The sequence below is a fragment of the Trachypithecus francoisi genome, unplaced genomic scaffold (genome assembly GCF_009764315.1).
Source record: "Trachypithecus francoisi isolate TF-2019V2 unplaced genomic scaffold, Tfra_2.0 Lachesis_group6, whole genome shotgun sequence".
In the NCBI taxonomy this organism is placed as follows: Eukaryota; Metazoa; Chordata; class Mammalia; order Primates; family Cercopithecidae; genus Trachypithecus; species Trachypithecus francoisi.
The window spans coordinates 37,982,525-37,999,269 of NW_022681471.1; the positions used below are offsets into that span (position 1 = coordinate 37,982,525).

Genomic DNA, 16,745 nt, shown 5'->3' on the forward strand with positions numbered 1-16,745 from the left:
CAGCTTACTGAAAATTAACAGCAGAACAAACCTGGGTAATCAGTATCTAGGCTAATAAACAGGGCATTACTAGAGCATTACCAGAGCATTACTAGAACTCCAGAAGATATTCCCATATCTGCTTCCATTCATTATTCATCAGGGTGTTTCATGTAAATAAAAACATGTAGCACATATTCTTCTGTGTTGAGTTCTTTTTGCTCAAATTATGTTTGTGAGATCTATCAATATTATTGTATGAAGTAATATTGTATGACATGTAGCATTACAATAATTGTAATTATTGTGCGTAATTATTGTATGGAGTAATATTGTATGCGAGTATTCATTTTCATTGCTATAGTATAGTATAGTATAGTACAGTACTGTATAGTATAGTATTATGCTATGTGACTATACAATGATTTATTTGTCCTTTCTACTAATGGTGAGTATTTGGATAGCTTCTGGTTTGGGGCCATAATGAAAAGTCCTGCAATGATCATTCATGAACATATCCTCTGGTGAACATATATATTCATTTATATTGGATTATACTTACAAGTGGGATTTCTGAGTATATGTATGTTCAATTTTAGTAAATATCACCAAAGTTTTCCAAAATGTTTGTAAAAATGTATACTCCCACCAGCAGTACATGAGACTTCCAATACATTCCAGAAGATTGAAACTAAAATTACAGCCATGAATTTAATATAGAGCAAAATACAAAGTGCGTGAATTGGAGGCAGCAGGTATTAATGACAGAGCATTGGAGTTTAACTAGTTTCTTGGTTCTAATATAGGCTCTTCAAGTAACTTGCCATGTGATCTTGGAAAAAACCCTATGATTTCACTTATTAAAGCAATGTGTAATTCATACACATATTCATTTTGTATATAATTGAAGGTGTTGAGGAGCCCGTAATGGAGGGTGATGATTGGGACTCATCATGAGCTTTACTTAAGAATATCTGAACTAGGTGATATTTAAAGTCTCTTCCAATGATAACAACAGTAACAGAAATTCCTTAAAAGCCAACATTTCAACTATTTTTTTAGTGTCATATTTCAAACACACATCTGGTAAAATAAAATATTTCCTGGGTAAATTTAACTGCTGGTGGCAACAAAGATAAGTATTTCCAAATTAGTTATCATTTAAAGAAATTATTTTGAATCATACTCAACAATATGATGTCTCAGTCGAATTTGTGCTGCTATAACAGAATGCCTAAGAAACAGTAATTTATAAAGAACAGAGATTTATTTCTTATGGTACCAGAGGCTGGGAAGTCAGTGGTCAAGGGACCTGCATTTGGCAAGGGCTTTCTTGCTGCATCATTTCACATTGAAAGGCAGAAGGGCAAGAGAGCATGTACACATGAGAGAACAAGAGATTGAACTCACCCCCTCAAGCCCTTTTATAATCAACATTAATCCATTTATAAAGGTGGAACCCTCATGAACGAAACACCTCTCATTAAGCCCCACCTCCCAACACTATTGCTTGGGAATTAAGTTTCCAGTACATGCCATTTGGAGGACACACTCAAACCATATCATACAGTCATGAAGTCATCAAAAACAAATTAATAAAAACCTGAAACATGGATGATACTCTACTATTATTAATCCACACAAATTCATGCTATCATTCCAATAAAATTATGAGGATATGGAAATAAGGAGATTTTAAAGAACTGTTCTTGATATTATCCATTAAAAAACAGATTTGCAACTGTTTTAAAATCAAGGAAAAGTTAACATTCTTTAAGTAAATGCAATTGAATAAGAATTTCCAGGAAAGGCCATCATGATATATTCAACTGAACAGTTTCCTTGATAATGATATTGTTTTTGTTAATTATACAGTTTAATATGGAAATATCTTTCTGAAATCATCTCTAAGTTTCTCAACCTAAAGTAGGTGGAATGATTTGAAAAGCAGAGGTCTTATTGTGTAAAATTTTACACCACATGTTTTAAAAGTATTATTGTCAGCATTAGTCACTCTTTAGAAACTTTAATTGCACATTAAGAAGATAAAAACATTAAAGACAATAAGTTAGGTAGCCGTCACATGAGCCAGGATTTGTTTGTTTGGTCACCTTGTTATTACTCATCTTAATGTTAGTAACCAATATATCTCTAAAAGAATTGGATGCTGAATGAGAATGTACTAAAGGGAGAAGAGTTTGGGAGCATAAGTCACAGAATTGGGCTAGAAGATTACTGTTGTAAGGGGTTGGTTAGCCTCAGAGAAAGTAAGTAGAATAGCATATACAGAAGTAACCTGAAAAGAGATGCAAATTGCTGAGTAGAATAACCTCATTTAAAACAAATAAGTAAAAAGAGACCCCTATTTGCCTTTTCCAGAAACAATCAAAATAATCTGCTACATTATTTATAGAGGTCAAAAGCAGCACCAGTGTTCCCTTCTCCTGTAGTTTTTAATAGTCGAATAGATAACTCTAGTTAGATTCTGTCTCACCTGGGAGAAGATGGCTGGACTATTTGAACTCTCCAAGTCCTTTCTAGCCGTAAGATTCTTCAATATATTTTGCTCCTGGGATACAGAGTAAATATAGTGCATCTGGAAATGTCAGCAAAAACACTTGCAATGTCTTTCTCCTTTATTTTAATGAAGGATAATGTTCCTCTATATAAAACTGCTAAGGCTGCCCATGCTTGCCTTCACAATAGAAATCCCTGAAGAAGAATCACTCAGACTCCCATTAACTTCCAAGACTCAACCCTGGAAATCAGCAGCAACCAGAACATCACTTCATATAGATCTGCTGTGAAAAAACTCACAGTCCATTTATAACAAAGGGAATTTACCAAGCATGAAGTTGTCATTTTTTCTCTCTTATCTTATGTATGATGGTGAAAATATTATATTGTGAAATTTTCAAAAGTGAATTACTCACTATAGATATTTAGAAATTTAAATAAAACAATTAAATGTAGAAATGGGAAAGTAAAATTGATATTAGCCATAATGATGATAAAAGTCTGTGATTGAACATTTAGTACACAAAGGATTAGCAACCATTCTATTTTGTCATGATTTGTAGTATATCATGTTATATGTGTCCGTAGATGGTACATGGTTCATATGATACATATATGCACTATACATGTAGGAACAATTCCTTCCAAATCTGCCTTGATCTGGCTTTCAGCTCTCCAATCATGTACATTACTATACTTGCTCTTACTATACCCTTTGATCTAGCCAGACTGTCAACTACTGTCTATTTTATAGTATTTTCTGTCTTTCTCCCTCTATGCTTTCATTCACATTTCAATTTTGATGTAAGATATTTTCCTTCCAGGATTTACGCCTCCTGTTGTCATCTGTCTTATTTGAAAATGCAACATATCCCCCTATATCAGAGTCTCCATTTATACATCCTTAACTTGTTCTTTACATACTCTCTCTATAGATATACTTAAATTAAAATGCTTATGATTTTGAAAGCACTAATAGATTTGGGAATAATTACAAACAATGAAAATTTTCTTTGGTATCTTTCTTTACATACTCAATATGTATATAATTAAATTGAAATGCTTATGATTTTGAAAGCACTACTAGATTTGGGCATAATTACAAACGATGAAAATTTTCTTTGGTATCTTTCCATTTCCCGTTTGAATCTTTCGTTTCTGTTTCTCTTCCTTTAGGAAACTAGCAGTAACTAACTTATTTGCGTTACTAGACTATGCCAGTTCACTATCTCACCCAGAATTTGGAAGATAGTTAAAAACAATTCACATTTTAAACTGCTGATTTCTAATTCTTCCCATCCGGTGCCCCTCCCCTGCTGATATCCAGTAAAAAAGCAATAAAAGATAATTTTCTAAATTATGTAAATTATGTTGTTAGCATACTGATTCACTCATTGAGATGTACTTGCAGCATAATGTCAAGTCCTTGTATTTGTATGTTGATTGCACTTTAAAAGTACTTTCATAACTATCACTTATTATGTATATAGTAGGCAGGAAGGGTATGTTATTATTTCCATATTGCTGATTAGGAACATGAGACCAGGAAAGCTTAAATAACTTGAATAAGATCAAACAGTAAGTAAGTATTTGTGCTGAGTCTAGAAGTAAAATTATCTGACTCCAAACAATGAAACTCTATTTGTGGATTTTTAGTTCGTTTTGAAAAACTAAAAGTGTTTTGGGGACGATAGGCCTTTCTAATCTCTTACAATTATATATACTCACCTGTCTACATAAAATGTCAACTCTGAAAGCATGATGGAATGTTATAAAATATTTCAGTTTTGCTCCTAGGGAGAGGCAAGAAGTCAAATTCACCTAAGAACTACAGTTAACAAATTTAAATGAAACTATATGTTTCTTTCATAAAGATTAATTCTTAAAATATAATATAGCAGCATAATTGACACATCATTAATTTTTTAAGAAAGTACAAATATCAAAAGTTGATAGGAAAGATAATTATGGTACATTTCCTATTTTTATTTTAAACAAAGTACATCTTCTATTTCAAGTTAAAGGTGGAGTTATGTCTCATAATTGGAAGAGTTCGGAAAGGCCCAGGGCATTAACTATAAGTAGTATTCAGCTCGGCATTCTTTTGTAAATACCGAGAATAAAAGTTGTAAAAATATATACCAAATTATCATGAAGCAAAACTCAATTTTCTCATATTTTCAATCTAAACAAAGTTACTAACTCTAGCTCCAGTGAATACATTCAACTTGCTATTATGTTATATTTCTGGCATGTCTCCCCCACCCCCAAAAATTACTGGAACTATGATTTGAAAACTTATTGGGTACTAAAGAAACGCTGATCCTCATATGCTTTCCCTCTGTTGTGCTCACTCTTGCTCTTTCTCTCATTCATTCACCAATTCCTTCACAGAGGTGGTGGTATATTTTACCCAACAGCCATTTCCCTCATCTTGCCTGCTAATAGGACTTCAGCTTTATTCAAATGACAAAATGTGTTCAGTTCCAGTGGATGAATCATGATAGATTTAACTTAGAAGTTGGCAAACTCTATATGTAAAGGTCCAGGTAGTAATACTTTAGGCTTTATGGCTCATATGGTCTCTGTTGCAACTATATTCAACTCACCTGCTATGTCATGAATACAGCCTTAGACAATATATAAACAAATGTGCATAGTAGTGTTCCAATAAATCGTTATTTTCAAAATAGGTGTGCATCATACTTTTCCAGAGAAACTATGGTCTAAGTCAATCATGGCTCTCTCATTCCTCTTAGACAGGGATAGAACTGGAAATGTGCCTTATACTGTATTCTGATCAAGAACAGATATGGATAAACTTGCTGTGGGCTTCTGAGAATGATTTTCACCTCTGATAAGAGAGGGAAATGGGAGATTTCAGTTTGTTTCTCCTCCTTTCTTCCTCCCTTCCTTGGGTACTATTATATATATGAAGGCTGGAGGTGCAGCAACCATCTTCCAAATATGAGACAATAGGCCTAGGGATGGAAACTATTTATGATAATGATGGAGTTAGAAGATAAAATAGGCCTGCATTTTTTATGACATTGCAGAGCCAACGACCAACCTTGGAAACTAACCTCTGGATTTATAGTTGAGTATCAGAAAAATGTATTTATTATGTAATACATTGTTGATTGGTTATAATAGCACTTAAATTCTTTCTAAAAGGTCATATTTGGTAATTGGCTTCATTTTGCCCACTTCATTGATCAGTTGTATTGCACAATTTACAGAATCACAAAATTTCTATTCCTCATATCTTTTTCTTACACATAGATGCATCTTGCCATGTTTTAGATCCCTTAGTCCTTTATGCTCCTTCATGGCGTTCTCTCAGTTTCAACCCATGCTAGCAATTGCTTCAACTTCACAGTGGCCCAGTTCAAAATTTTTAAGAAAGAAATCTAATTGTCCTTGTTCCTCTTTGTCAGACCACATGGACCACTGGCAGACCTACAAATGGGCCACATTTGGGTCAAGTTCAAAGTCTTAGCCCAATCAACTTCAGGGAGAAATGGTAATGGATAAAACATGGCCGCCATCCCTGTACAGTTCTCTGAGTAAGGCAGTTTACGTTCAACAGGGTTATGGGTGGGGAGGTACTGTAAAATGTATCTGGTATAATAATTTATAATTTGATGTTGGTGCACAACAGTCTTCATTACCAGCAGGTTGATAGCAATTTTCAAGTTATATTCTAAGGACATTTACTTATTTCATCTGTAAAAAAGGGGGATGCATTTATATAGTCCTTTCGTCTTTGATATTTTCCAACACCTGTCTTCATGAGAGGCATTGTCAGTGGTTTAATTTCTCATACTACATTCTTTGGCAGAACACTTTTCTGCCTCGACTTGTGGCAATAAGTTGATAGCATACTCCTCTTTCTCCCTATATCCTTAGAAAGGTAACATATGTGTTTTCTCTTTCAAATAGGATCCTATGGCCTGGATATAACAAGAGCTGAATAGTATAATGGTATCCACTATCTTTTAAGAATGAAGTTTTCCACATGAAGTACATTTTCAAGGCAACTTATCATTAAAACACCAACACTATTTTAAAAATGTAACTTTTTATGGTTAATCTATCTAAAATCGTTCATATACCTAAAATCTGTATGCTTCCTGCCTTCCTAAATAAATGACATTGAACATAAATTGCTTTAACCTGGGTTAGTAATTATAAATATCCAACATTCAAGAGTGTCATAATCCAGTTTGAAGACAGGTTTTTGTTTTGTCTCTTCTCCCACTATTTATTTATTTATTTATTTGTTTAGATGGAATCTGGTCCTGTCACACAGGCTGAAGTGCAGTGGTGCAACCATAGCTCACTGTAGCCTCAATCTCCTGGGCTCAATGATCTTCCCTTCTCAGTCTCCCGAGAAGCTAGGACTACAGGCACAAGCCACCGTGCCTGGCTAATTTTTATTTTTTTGTACAGGTGCTATCTCCCTATGTTGCCCAGGCTGGTTTTGAACTCCTGAACTCAAGCAATCCTCCAACCTTGGCCTCCCAATGTGTTGGAATTTCAGGCATGAGCCACCACACCAGGCCTTCTTCTTCTACTTATAGAATATTACTGTTACTGATGAGAATTTGTCTTAAGTCTCCAGATTTCTGATTTTTTTTTCTCTTCTATGATAAGGGAGACTAGATAAATAAACTTAAGAATTTTCTGCTGGTTAAAAGTCAATAAAATATTGGAGGAAGGCTACTATAATTGGAATTGTAAATATTGGAATTGTAATTACAGGCTTCAAAGTCCAAGTCTTTGTAATTACCTTATAGGAGCTTGAAAGTATTTTTCAGATATTTAAGGGTTATATTCTGGCTGGTTGAGTTCATCCAGAGACAAACCTTCAAATAGTCTCCTCAACAGCTCACAATGCTACCCGTATTTGATTATTAATGTTCTAACTGCTGTAATTCATTATTTTATGCAATAAATATTTATTATGCTCCTCCAGTGGGCTGGCTCTTCTCTAGGTATGAGACACAGTCCTGGCTTTTCAGGAGCTCAAAGGCAAGCAAGAAAGTACATGAGGATGTAACCAACTAGAATACACTGCCAAAAGCGAAGAAATCATGCATAATCAAAGTCATATGACATCCCAGAGATAGGATGATCTTTAGGTTGTGGTTGTCAAGGAAGCCATCACAGAAGTGACATTAGAACTAGATCTTGAGAAGGGGACAGTTTGTCAAGTTTAACAAAAATTAGACAGGGGGAAAGGCACCTTAGGCAGAAATATAAATATAAATCATTTTTCAATTAAGGAATCTGAGACATTTATACGACAAAAATGTAGCATCAATGTAGACTACTAAAGTAGCAATTGATCTGTAGTCAGTTTTAATCTGTTTTATCCCTTATTTTCAGATATAAAGGACTGCCAGAAAGAGACACACAAATGGTATTTTTAAAGTTGGTTTGGAAATTCTAGTAGAAAACAGTTTATACCTAGGGTAGAATACTGTCCTTCTCTAATTGAATAATTTTTTTTTCAAACAGGCCTAACACATTTTGGAATGAGAAAGAATATTAGTTCAGGCTTCCAAATAGCAACACAGTTTCTGAAAATCTTTTAGGTAACATGTATCAATTCAGACAATCAATGCAGTGACATTTGCCAAAGACAGTTTAGTCTCTGTATTAGTCACGGTTATCTAGAGGGAACAGAAAGAATGGAGTATGTATATATATGTGAGTTTATTAAGTATTAACTCACATGATCACGAGGTCCCAAAATAGGGCGTCTGCAGGCTGAGGAGCAAGGAGAGCCAATCCGAGTTCCAAAACTGAAGAGCTTGGAGTCCAATGTTGGAGGATAGGAAGCATTCAGCATGGGAGAAAGATGTAGGCTGGGAGGCTAGGCCGGTCTCTCTTTTCACATTTTTCTGCCTGCTAATATTCTAGCTATGCTGGCAGCTAATTAGATTGTGCCCACTCAGATTAAGAGTGGGTCTGCCTTGCCCAGCCCACTGACTCAAATGTTAATCTCTTTGGCAACACCCTCACAACACACCCAGGATCAATACTTTGTATCCTTCAATCCAATCAAGTTGACTCTCAGTATTAACCATCACAGTCTCACACCCAAAAGGTTATTTTTTCCTACTAAGCCAAAGGCGTTAACAAATTTTAGTTTGGAGAAAAGTGAAAGCAATAAAACTAAGATGTATTTAATAACTTTGCTACTTTGACACCTCAACAATTGTTTTATAGCTACCTTATATGCTTATTTCATATTCTGTGTCATTATATAAGTGTTATGAATATGCTGGACCTATATATCTTGAAATAGGATAGATAATTTTAAAGATTTTATTGATAATTGGTTCTAAAATATGTGATCACCTTGTAAAACTATATGTCTATAGTGCTATAAATGAATACAGATATATGTCATGATATACCTACAAATATATTTATAATTATATGATTTTACCCATATGTCATGCCTATATATATAACTGAATTTCAAAGTAATGTAATGTATTCTATAAGGCAACAACTCACGTACACTCTGAATTTGATCTCCAGAATAAGTACCAAAGCATTTTCTTTAGAAAATAATGAAAAGTATAAAACACATACAAAAATACAAAGGTTATTAAGAATGATATTCTAGTTAACATATAAGAACATCTGGATGACCTTGGTTTGGCAGTGGCTTTTATATACAACACCAAAAGCATGACACAAGTGAAACAATTGGAAATTTTGACAGTATTAAAATTAAAAACTTATTCTCTGCTATACACTCTATCAAGGAAATGAAAATACAAGTGACGGGGGCCAATATTCAACATTCTTAAAGAAAAGAATTTTCAACCCAGAATTTCATATCCAGCCAAACTAAGCTTCATCAGTGAAGGAGAAATAAAATCCTTTACAGATAAGCAAATGCTTAGAGATTTTGTCACCACCAGGCCTGCCTTACAAGAGACCCTGAAGGAAGCCCTAAACATGGAAAGGAACAACCAGTACCAGCCATTGCAAAAACATGCCAAAATGTAAAGACCATCGAGGCTAGGAAGAAACTGCATCAACTAACGAGCAAAATCACCAGTTAATATCATAATGACAGGATCAAGTTCACACATAACAATATTAACCTTAAATGTCAATGGACTAAATGCTCCAATGAAAAGACACAGACTGGCAAACTGGATAAAGAGTCAAGACCCATCAGTCTGCTGTATTCAGGAGACCCATCTCACATGCAGACATACATAGGCTCAAAATAAAGGGATGGAGGAAGATCTACCAAGCAAATGGAGAACAAAAAAAGCAGGGGTTGCAATCCTAGTCTCTGATGAAACAGACTTTAAACCATCAAAGATCAAAAGAGACAAAGAAGGCCATTACATAATGGTAAAGGGATCAATTCAACAGGAAGAGCTAACTCTCCTAAATATCTATGCACCCAATACAGGAGCACCCAGATTCATCAAGCAAGTCCTTAGAGACCTACAAAGAGACTTAGACTCCCATACAATAATAATGGGAGACTTCAACACTCCACTGTCAACATTAGACAGATCAACGAGACAGAAAGTTAACAAGGATATCCAGGAATTGAACTCATCTCTGCACCAAGCGGACCTAATAGACATCTATAGAACTCTCCACCCCAAATCAACAGAATATACATTCTTCTCAGCACCACATCGCACTTATTCCAAAATTGACCACATGATTGGAAGTAAAGCACTCCTCAGCAAATGTACAAGAACAGAAATTATAACAAACTGTCTCTCAGACCACAGTGCAATCAAACTAGAACTCAGGACTAAGAAACTCAATCAAAACCGCTCAACTACATGGAAACTGAACAACCTGCTCCTGAATGACTACTGGGTACATAACGAAATGAAAGCAGAAATAAAGATGTTCTTTGAAACCAATGAGAACAAAGATACAACATACCAGAATCTCTGGGACACATTTAAAGCAGTGTGTAGAGGGAAATTTATAGCACTAAAGGCCCACAAGAGAAAGCAGGAGAGATCTAAAATTGACACTCTAACGTCACAATTAAAAGAACTAGAGAGGCAAGAGCAAACACATTCAAAAGCTAGCAGAAGGCAAGAAATAACTAAGATCAGAGCAGAACTGAAGGAGATAGAGACACAAAAAACCCTCCAAAAAATCAATGAATCCAGGAGTTGGTTTTTTGAAAAGATCAACAAAATTGACAGACCGCTAGCTAGACTAATAAAGAAGAAAAGAGAGAGGAATCAAATAGATGCAATAAAAAATGATAAAGGGGATATCACCACCGACCCCACAGAAATACAAACAACCATCAGAGAATACTACAAATGCCTCTACGCAAATCAACTAGAAAATCTAGAAGAAATGGATAATTTCCTGGACACTTACACTCTCCCAAGACTAAACCAGGAAGAAGTTGAATCCCTGAATAGACCAATAGCAGGCTCTGAAATTGAGGCAACAATTAATAGCCTACCCACCAAAAAAAGTCCAGGACCAGATGGATTCACAGCTGAATTCTACCAGAGGTACAAGGAGGAGCTGGTACCATTCCTTCTGAAACTATTTCAATCAATAGAAAAAGAGGGAATCCTCCCTAACTCTTTTATGAGGCCAACATCATCCTGATACCAAAGCCTGGCAGAGACACAACAAAAAAAGAGAATTTTAGACCAATATCCCTGATGAACATCGATGCAAAAATCCTCAATAAAATACTGGCAAACCGGATTCAGCAGCACATCAAAAAGCTTATCCACCATGATCAAGTGGGCTTCATCCCTGGGATGCAAGGCTGGTTCAACATTCGCAAATCAATAAATGTAATCCAGCATATAACAGAACCAAAGACAAAAACCACATGATTAGCTCAATAGATGCAGAAAAGGCTTTTGACAAAATTCAACAGCCCTTATGCTAAAAACGCTCAATAAATTCGGTATTGATGGAACGTACCTCAAAATAATAAGAGCTATTTATGACAAACCCACAGCTAATATCATACTGAATGGGCAAAAACTGGAAAAATTCCCTTTGAAAACTGGCACAAGACAGGGATGCCCTCTCTCACCACCACTCTATTCAACATAGTGTTGGAAGTTCTGGCTAGGGCAATCAGGCAAGAGAAAGAAATCAAGGGTATCCAGTTAGGAAAAGAAGAAGTCAAATTGTCCCTGTTTGCAGATGACATGATTGTATATTTAGAAAACCCCATTGTCTCAGCCCAAAATCTCCTTAAGCTGATAAGCAACTTCAGCAAAGTCTCAGGATACAAAATTAATGTGCAAAAATCACAAGCATTCTTATACACCAGTAACAGACAAACAGAGAGCCAAATCAGGAATGAACTTCCATTCACAATTGCTTCAAAGAGAATCAAATACCTAGGAATCCAGCTTACAAGGGATGTAAAGGACCTCTTCAAGGAGAACTACAAACCACTGCTCAGTGAAATCAAAGAGGACACAAACAAATGGAAGAACATACCATGCTCATGGATAGGAAGAATCAATATTGTGAAAATGGCCATACAGCCCAAGGTGATTTATAGATTCAATGCCATCCCCATCAAGCTACCAATGACTTTCTTCACAGAATTGGAAAAAACTGCTTTAAAGTTCATATGGAACCAAAAAAGAGCTCGCATTGCCAAGACAATCCTAAGTCAAAAGGACAAAGCTGGAGGCGTCACGCTACCTGACTTCAAACTATACTACAAGGCTACAGTAACCAAAACAGCATGGTACTGGTACCACAACAGAGATATAGACCAATGGAACAGAACAGAGTCCTCAGAAATAATACCACACATCTACAGCCATCTGATCTTTGACAAACCTGAGAGAAACAAGAAATGGGGAAAGGATTCCCTATTTAATAAATGGTGCTGGGAAAATGGCTAGCCATAAGTAGAAAGCTGAAACTGGATCCTTTCCTTACCCCTTATACGAAAATTAATTCAAGATGGATTAGAGACTTAAATGTTAGACCTAATACCATAAAAACCCTAGAAGAAAATCTAGGTAGTACCATTCAGGACATAGGCATGGGCAAGGACTTCATGTCTAAAACACCAAAAGCAACGGCAGCAAAAGCAAAAATTGACACATGGGATCTAATTAAACTAAAGAGCTTTTGCACAGCTAAAGAAACTACCATCAGAGTGAACAGGCAACCTACAGAATGGGAGAAAATTTTTGCAACCTACTCATCTGACAAAGGGCTAATATCCAGAATCTACAAAGAACTCAAACAAATATACAAGAAAAAAACAAACAACCCCATCAAAAAGTGGGCAAAGGATATGAACAGACATTTCTCAAAAGAAGACATCCATACAGCCAACAGACACATGAAAAAATGCTCATCATCACTCGCCATCAGAGAAATGCAAATCAAAACCACAATGAGATACCATCTCACACCAGTTAGAATGGCAATCATTAAGAAGTCAGGAAACAACAGGTGTTGGAGAGGATGTGGAGAAATAGGAACACTTTTACACTGTTGGTGGGATTGTAAACTAGTTCAACCATTATGGAAAACAGTATGGCGATTCCTCAAGGATCTAGAACTAGATGTACCATATGACCCAGCCATCCCACTACTGGGTATATACCCAAAGGATTATAAATTACTCTACTACAAAGACACATGCACACGTATGTTTATTGCGGCACTATTCACAATAGCAAAGACTTGGAATCAACCCAAATGTCCATCTGTGACAGACTGGATTAAGAAAATGTGGCACATATACACCATGGAATACTATGCAGCCATCAAAAAGGATGAGTTTGCGTCCTTTGTAGGGACATGGATGCAGCTGGAAACCATCATTCTTAGCAAACTATCACAAGAACAGAAAACCAAACACCGCATGTTCTCACTCATAGGTGGGAACTGAACAATGAGATCACTTGGACTCGGGAAGGGGAACATCACACACTGGGGCCTATCATGGGGAGGGGGGAGGAGGGAGGGATTGCATGGGGAGTTATACATGATATAAACGTCATGCACATGTACCCTAGAACTTAAAGTATAATAAAAAAATAAATAAATAAATAAATAAATAAATAAAAAAGAAAAAAAAAAAAGAAAATACAAGTGACAGCCTGGTTGAAAATATTGGCAGAACACAAATCTGATAAAGGACTGTAATCCAAAATATATAAAGACCTCTTAAAACACAACTATAAGAAAGCAGACCAGGCATGGTGGCTCACACTTGTAATCCCAGCACTTTGGGAGGCTGAGGTGGAAGGATCACTTGAGGCCAGGAGTTCAGAACCTGTCGCTACCCAAAAAATGCAACAAATTAGCTTAGCGTGGTGGCATGCACCTGTAGTCCCAGCTATTTTGGGGATTGAGGTGCGAAGATCCCTTGAGGCCCAGAGGTCGAGGCTGCAGTGAGCTGAGTTATGACACTGCACTCCAGCCTGCGTGACAAAGTGAAACTGTGTCTCCAAAAAAAAAAAAAAAAAAAAAAAGACAGCAACCAACTCAAAACTTGGATGAGGAGGCCTGTGCATGAAGGTCTGGCAGCTCTTCTCAAACTCCTGGTTAAGGAAAGCAACAACAACAATTTATCATCAATATGCTACTCATAAGTAAGTGTGGGATAAAAGAAACTTGGAATTTATGTATCTCCTCTCATTTTACAAGTACGATTCCTTTGGGTAAAGAATCATCAACCAAATATCCAAAAGTATAAACAAATATCAGAAAGTAAAAAGTATTAACAAAAGTTCAACACGATGGCTTCAGGAGGGCTGCAGTGGCAAGGGAGGCAGCCGCGGCAGCAGTAGTGGCAAAGTTGGCCATGGTGGTGGTAGCAGCAGCAGCAAGCGGCGGTGACAGCATGGGCTCCAGGCCAGGACCATTAGTAGAAGCAGACCATGTGCAGGAAGGCCTGGCCGTTCTTCTCCTCCAACTTCTGCAGCAGCCGATCAATCTCATTCTCCGTATCCTCTGAGTGCTGCATACACTGGCAGAGCTCGCAGATGAGAAATGCCCCTATGATGGCATCTTCCTGGTTGTCCTGGATGTCCATGTTCACCACATGCACTGGCTGGCAGGTCTCCTGTTCTCTGGAATTCAGATCTTCCACCACTGGTCATCAATTTTCTCTTCACAAGTGATGATCAGATCAAACACATCTTTGCAATCCTGGAACCTTTCTGGCCGGAGCTTGATTCTCTTATTTCTAACATATACAGAATGCCATTCTGTGTATAGAATTCTTCGTCTTTCATGATAAGATCAATGTACATTTCATCATATGTGGTTTCGAAATCATAAATATTTGGCTTGTTAGGTGCTGGTCCTGGAAACTTCACGTGAGGTACTGTTCCAAAGGACTGGACACTGAATCCTCATTTGCTGAGGATACTGTGTGCCTCCATGCTCCGGTTCTGGTTACTTGAGCACACCACCGCCACCCGCAGCGGTAACAATGACATGGCTGCGACCGCACCACCCACGATGCTCTCACTTACGCTTCTACCGACCACAGCACCTTAGTGGCAGTAGAATGGCGACCAAAAATGGTGACCGTGTCTCAGGGGATATAGTACGTGGCGTCTGCGCTTGCCAGTCTCCTCGCAAGCCCCAAGTGCGGAGCCACAGGTACGCTGGCATCCAGGCTCAGGCAACGCATTCTGTGACAGTTGGCGGCTGGCGCCTGCGCAGCCACACCCGCGCTCCACAAGGTGCAGCCCAGCCACATTTAAAATATATATACTTTTTCGGCCAGGCTCTGCGGCTTATGCCTGTAATCCCAGCACTTTGGGAGGCCGAGGCGGGTGGATCACCTGAGGCCGGAAGTTCGAGACCAGCCTGACCAACATGGAGACACCCCGTCTCTACTAAAATTACAAAATTAGCCAGGCATGGTGGCGCATGCCTGTAATCCCAGCTACTCGGGAGGTTGAGGCAGAAGAATCACTTGAACCCGGGAGGTGGAGGTTGCAGTGAGCCAAAATCGTGCCATTGCACTCCAGCCTGGGCAACCAGAGCAAAACTCCATCTTCAAAAAGCAAACAAGCAAATAAAATATATACATATATATATGGTTTTTTTTTCTCTGTATAGCGGAAACCTTATTGTTGTAAGTTCAGTTGAAGGCTTTTAAAAACGCCTTTTAAGGAATTCTATAACCATCACCAAAAAATCAGTCTGTCCACCTGCATGATCTCCCAGAGCACTTCTGCCCCATGTGAGTATGGGGTGGGGAGAAAAAAGCAGCATGTGTGGGGCAGTTGTCTGACAAGCTGCTGTCCAAGCTGGTTAATCTCCTGTCGGTCAGTTCTTCCCGTAAATCAAAATCTTGATTTACGGAAGTCATGAGCTCTTATAGGAGCCTCATGACCTTAAAATTGGCATCCCAGTGGTCCACGTTAGTAGAAGCAATGGCCCACTGTAAGATAGGGATGACTACTTGGCTTCTCAGCAAGGTGACAGGGCTACGCTGAATAAACCTGGTGGATAGCCTGAACAGGTCGTCTACAGTGTCAGAGTGATTCTGGAGACCATTCTGCTGTTCTAGGAGCTGAAAGGTGGGAATGCACAGTGCCTGGACATGTCTAGTGGTCCCTGCCCACAGCCATCTTCCATGCCATACTCATCTACGAGGATAATGCCAAGGTATAGGAAACAAGAATGCTGATGTACGTGGCACACATTCACACAAATGGTGAATCATTCTAGTAGTTACAGCAGCACGGCAGATCCTTTGCCTACACAGCGACGTGCAAAGTGCAGGCACCTGCAACAGTGCTTTGCAATCTGATTATGAGCCGAGTGCTTATTTAGAGACTGGCATAAAATTGGCCATATTTCCTGTACGACTTTTTGGCACCGATGAGTCTGTCTGTTTTCCACAGTGGAATTCATATGGCTAAATATCACTGCAAGGCGATCTAAGAACAGTGTCAATGGTTAGAGAATTCCTTAAAGGATTTGCCAAAGGAGACAACCATGGGAGCCGTCACAGTGACACACAAACAACTTCCAGACTTCCACAAGCAAGTCACTAGTGCTGAGGAATGTAACCAAGTTTGCTGGGCCTTATGAGAACTCACCAGGTTCTTTCGATAGCTCACGCTTCTGCACTATGCCTGTCACCCAGGAATGTCTTTTTAAATTAGAAGACTGGAAGGAAACAAAAACCACAGTGTGTTCCACAGTCAGAAACCTCTGTCGTGGCAGAGGGGCCTTCACCGCCACCAGGGTGT

At 37.9% G+C, this 16,745-nt stretch overlaps 2 pseudogenes; both read right to left on the bottom strand.

The window, feature by feature from the left end:
- Nucleotides 1–14,392: 14,392 nt before the first annotated feature.
- LOC117078041 lies at nt 14,393–14,972 on the bottom strand (annotated as a pseudogene).
- Nucleotides 14,973–15,611: 639 nt separating this feature from the next.
- Nucleotides 15,612–16,437, bottom strand: LOC117077686 (annotated as a pseudogene).
- Between the last annotated feature and the right edge of the window lie 308 nt (nt 16,438–16,745).